The sequence below is a fragment of the Hipposideros armiger genome, unplaced genomic scaffold (genome assembly GCF_001890085.2).
Source record: "Hipposideros armiger isolate ML-2016 unplaced genomic scaffold, ASM189008v1 scaffold_14, whole genome shotgun sequence".
Lineage (NCBI taxonomy): Eukaryota > Metazoa > Chordata > Mammalia > Chiroptera > Hipposideridae > Hipposideros > Hipposideros armiger.
The window spans coordinates 5696747-5702281 of NW_017731364.1; the positions used below are offsets into that span (position 1 = coordinate 5696747).

At 46.3% G+C, this 5535-nt stretch overlaps 1 protein-coding gene across 3 annotated transcripts in view; it reads left to right on the forward strand.

Moving 5' to 3' along the window:
• Positions 1–495: 495 nt before the first annotated feature.
• LPP (LIM domain containing preferred translocation partner in lipoma) overlaps positions 496–5535 on the forward strand; it is a 663248-nt gene continuing 658208 nt past the window's right edge. For all 3 annotated transcript variants that reach the window (XM_019623587.1, XM_019623578.1, XM_019623569.1), the window contains exon 1: positions 496–2164. The gene's annotated coding sequence lies outside the window, so the exon portion shown is untranslated. The remainder of the gene's footprint in view (positions 2165–5535) is intronic.

The following is a 5535-nucleotide window of genomic DNA, read 5'->3' on the forward strand; positions in this document are numbered from 1 at the left end:
TCTTTATAAGTGGGTTAATGGAGAAAAAAAGAAATGCTGGTCAAGTCCCGTTATATCTGATGAGGATTGGGTGAATCCATTCTTTGTGTGATACAAGATTCTTTCCATATTAAACAGTGGCACTCAGAACATGGGTTTGCTGAAATGTTGAAGACCGAGTAGGTGAATTGTGTTGTAATCGGATCTGATCTTTTTCAAATCCCACAGCATAATCTCTTTTAAGAGCTCTTATTTCCTATTTCAAACCACGTTAGTTGCAAAGAGAAAGATATTTCGTTATTACATGGACTAGATACTCTTGACCTTGTCTCTCTGATACTATCTTCATATTTTTGTATGCGTAGATGAGAAATTGAGAGGAAGGGAGATTAAGCAATTTGAACCCAGGCATGTCTGGATTCAAAGACCTTGCACAGGGAAGGTGTTAAATAGATGCTAAGGGCAATTTTATATATATATATATATATATATATACACACACACACACTATTTTACACATATATTTATTTCTACATTTATTTAATTCATGGTCAAAAAAATGTCACCAAATCCCAAAACTTTGGAAGTTTCATGAGTAGTTATTTGACTGGGAATTAGGTCCTGCTGGTGGTCAGGGACTCCTGGTTGGCTGGATACATCATGGGGTTTGTCAGGTGACCTGGCTAGGGGGAGGTGAGTTCAGGTGCTTTTGTGTTGGGCAAGTCATTTTACCAGTTTTTTCCTCTGATGTGAAAGAGGTACTATACTTTGTCCTATAACAGGAAGATCTAATAAACCACTGAGGAAGAACTTTAATTATGTGCTGAGGTGAGGGATTATTATTGTAGATATTAATAGGATACAGATACAAGGAAACAAAGTCTCCAGCCTTGGAACGCCTTTCAGGCAATGGCTGCCGCACATCATAACCCCTCTACAGTAAATGGTTGTTTTCATGGTTGATCACATTTACAAATGTTGGAGGGAAAAAAAAAATCCCTCAAACTTTCCAAGAACAGGCTTGCCTTTATTCAAACCAGTTCACCCAGTTCGCTGATTTCTTTCTTTCTTTCTTTCTTTCTTTTTTTTGGAGCTATAAACTCAGAGTAAGCTTTCTGGACTTCCAGATAGGGCTGAAGGAAAAAACGTTAAACTTCCAGGGGTTCCTTTATTTGAACACAGGACAGAGGAAGTAGCCCTGAAGTAACTGATTCTGCTATTCAGGGCTGTCAATAAGACCTTCCAGGAACTGACTCCCGGGCCAAAGGAAGTTCCAAATCTCTTCATCCATTGGGTGGTCCGCTTGGCCCGCTGACATCTAATCAAACTCACTGTTCAGTGGGAAGGAGGGAGTCAGAGCCCTGTCTAGAGGCGGGAACACCGCTGGGAGGCTGACTACGCGGGTCCTGCGCCCGGATCGGTGGTGTGTATGACCCTGTACAAGTCATTTCTCTTCCGAAAGCTTCACTTTTCTCATGGGTGTAGTGGAAGGGATGGAACCTGGTTTTTGCCAGATCTGACATCCAGTCCATTTTGAGTCGGCAGGGAATCTAGGGCGGGGCTCACTAGCGGCATCTCGTAAGTGGATTCCAGGGAAGGATCCCTGCAGCTCAGGCTCAGCGCCCTAATTTGGAGCTTTAAGAGCAGACGCAGGTTCTGTCATTTCTTCAGCCCCTAAACTTGGCCACTTCCTCCTGCTACGTCTTCTTCCTCTTCCTCCAGTGCAGGCAAAGCCCCCACACCTCCCTCTTTTCCTTCCTCCTTTTCAAGCTCCCTGCATCCCCAGGTCTCCACCCCTTTCTCCTAAGAAATAAAATGCCCGCTGTGCGCCCACCTTTTGGCCAAGCCACTGGCCGCTGCGGGCGCCCCCTCCTCCGCCAGGCGAGCGTCGCGCGGCGGCCCTGCGGGCACCCGCCTTCCCATACCTTACATGGACAAATGCGTGCAGGCAAAGTCAGGAATTCAGGCCCCTGACGTCAGCCTCCAGCTCTCAGGGCACCGCACGGGAGACCAAGGGGAGGGGGTGGGGACGGTGGGAGGAAGGAGGGGGAAAGGCACCAACCAGCAGCCGCTCCGGCCCTGCCGAAGTTTCACTTTTTGTCTGTGGGTTCGCTCCCGGGCCCCGCGCGAGCTTTCCCGGGATATAAGTAGCTTTAGCGAGCGGGGGACAGACGGGCGCTGCAAGGTAAGGGCTGGCTGCACAGCCCGGGGCGCGGGGCGCGGTGCGGGGCGCGGGGCCGGGCCTGTCCGGGGCTGGGGACAATGGGAGGGGGAGTGCCCGGGCACCTCCTCCTTCGCCTCTGCCTCCGCCTCCAGCCGCCGCCGCCGCCGCTGCTGCCCCGGCCGCCTCCTCCCAGAGGTATTGTTGCAAATCCTCCTTCCTTCCCCCCCACCCTCCGCCCGCGGGCGCCTCGGGAACCCCCAGCCCTGTCCGGGCGCGAGCGCCTCCAGGGTAGCAGGAGCGCGGGCGCAGGGCGTGGAGTGCGCGCCCTGCCCGGGCCGCAGGGCCGCGGTACGGAAGTGCAGTCCGCCGCGCAATCACGGGGTGCACGCCGTGGGGGAGGGGGACCCCGAGCTTTTCGGGAAGCGCGGCCCGCAGTCTGGGCGGGGTTGGAGCCCTTCCTCTTGCGCCCCCCTCCCAGGCTTTTCTGGGCTCCCAGGGGGCGGGGCCACACCCAGCAGCTTAGAGCTTTCGTGGAATCCCAGTTGTCACAGTGGAAGGGGCCTAGGAACCCAGTCATCCAAGCCCCTCATTTTACAGTTGGGACAACTGAGGCCAGAGACAAGGAGGGCTTCCCCTGCAGTCGGTCACTAAAGGCCAGACTGCAATTAAAATATATGGCTCCTGATTTCAAATTCCTGTTCTCCAAGCATTTCTCCAACACCCACCGTGTGCCAGGCGCTGTGCTGGGTTCTTGGGTCGGAGAGGCAGATGAGGCCCAGTTCCTGCCCTTTGGGAGTGCTCAGACAACCAGGGAACCCAACCAGACCCAAGACAGAAAATGCTGAGTCTTGGGGAAAAGGCATGGATAAAGTTTTAAGGGGCTCAGGGAAAGGAGTTTGATTTCTGGCCCCTGGGGAGGGAACAGAGATGGGCCTTTGCGGGGAGCCCACGCTTGATCATGGCTTTTGAAGGATGGGAGTTGTCTGAAGCCAGCCACTGACATGGAAGGGAGGCATTTGCACAGTGGTGGCGTGGGGGTGGGGGCGGGGAGATGTAGACCAGGAAAGACTAAATAAAATGTGGAGAGTGGCGATGAAATTGTAAATGTTACTGTGTTGGGGGCATGTGGTTGGAAAAAGGGGGTACACGAGATGAGATAAGTGAAATTGTGCCTAAGTGTTAGGTTAGAGAAGTGTCTTTGGAACTTTGGGATGCTAGGGGGACAAAGATTTCTCTGGCTTCCCTTCCCTTCCCAGGCAGGAATCCACTGCCTTCCAGCCCTTAACACAAAATGCAAAAATTTAGGGTCATCTCTGACTTAGTACTTTCCTAGTATCAGACTCAATTTTGTTTCCAATAGTCTTTCTCTTTCTGCCTCCTCCCCCTTTTCTGGCTTGACTCCCAATAAAACTCATTCTCACTAAGGTGTTAGTGACTTAATGGCTTACCTCTCCCAGAACTTGTACATTTACAGAAAGCCTTTAAGTGGAGGGAAGAAAATCATCTAACTCTTTCCCACTCCCCTTCTCAATCCTCTTCCTCCCCCTTTTTTTTTTTTTTTNCCAAATAAGATGAACCCAAACAGGCCCACATCAAGATACATTAAAATTAAAATGGCAAAGGTTAAAGACAAAGAGAATCCTAAAAACAGCAAGAAAAAGGCAACTAGTAACTTATAAAGGAGCTCCCATAGTAAGATTGTCAGCTGATTTCTCGACAGAAACTCTGCAGGCCCAAAGGAAATGGCATAAAATATTTCATGTGATGAAAACCAAGATTACTCTACCCATAAAGGCTATCATTTAAAACCAAAGAACAGAAAAAGGGCTTCCCAGACAAGAAAAGCTAAAGAGCTCATCATCACCAAGCCAGTATGACAAAGTATGTTAGATGGACATCTTTAAGATGAATGAAAAAAAAAAAGATCAAAACTATGAATGATAAAATGGCAATAGCTACATATTTATCAACAATTTCTTTCAATATAAATGGATTAAATGCTTCACTCAAAAGACACAGGAGGGCTGAATGGATAAGAAAACAAGACTCTTACATATGCTGTCTACAAGAGACTCACTTCAGATTGAAAGACATGCACCGACAGAAAGTAAAGGGATGGAAAAAGATATTTTATAAAAATTGAAATGAAACAAACAAACAAACAAAAAGCTGGGGTAGCCAGACAAAACAGACTTTTTAAAAAAGGCTATAATAAAAGACAAGGAAAGACCCCATAATCCCATTTCAAGGTATTTGTCTGAAGAAAACCAATTGCTACCTCAAGGGGTCCTGTGCATCCATATGTTCATTGCAGCATTGTCTACAATGGCCAAGACGTGGAGGCAGCCTGGGTGTCTCTCAGTGGATGAACGGATAAAGAGGAGGCGGGGCATATATACAATGGAATATTGCTTGGCCAAGGAAGGGAATAGGTTCTTGCCATCTCTGGCAGCACGGATGGACCTGGAAGGTATTGTGCTTAGTGGAGTATGTCAGACAGGGAAAGACAGATGCAATGTGATTTCACTTATATGCGGAATCTAAAGAACAAAATAAACAAACAAAACAGAAACAAACTCATAAATACAGAGAATATATTGATGGTTGCCAAATAGGAGGAGTTTTGGGGGTGAGTGAAAAAGAGGAAGGGGTAAGAAATACAAATTGGTTGTTACAAAGTAGTTATAAGGATGTAGGGTATAGCATAAGGAATATAGTCAATAATATTGTAATAACTAGGTATGATGCAGATGTGTACTACAATAGATTTGTTGGGGTGATAGATGGGAGGGGGGTTGGGAAGCAGAGTGAAAAAGTGAAGGGATTAAGAAGTACAAATTAATACTTACAAAATAGTCATGGGGTTGTAATATACAGCACAGGGAATATAGTGAATAATATTATGATAGAATAGTACAGTGTCAGGTGTTTGCTGGACTTATGGTGATCATTTCTTTAGGTATATAAATATTAAATAACTATGGTGTACACCTGAAGCTAATATAATATTGTATGTTTGCTATATTTTGATAAAAATCTTTAAAAAAATACCAGTGGTTCTACCAGGAAAGTCTTCACAGAGAAGGGATCTCCTGAACTAGCTTTGAAGGACTATGGAATATGTACTCACAGATATTTTTCATTGGGTGAGGTGGATTTCTCAGTGAGCAAAGACACTGAGGTAGAAAAACCCAAGGTAGATTTATTAGAACACCTAGTTCAGGAAGGGGAACAGTGAGAGTGCTGGAAAGGAAGGCTTAGGGAAAATATCACATATAAGTTATAATTTGCTTTCTTGTTTAGGTATCCTCATGATGATTGCAAACATGTTTTTAAAAAATGTTTATTTTTATAAATCTATGTTAATCAGCTCATTCAAGAAAACTTTAAAA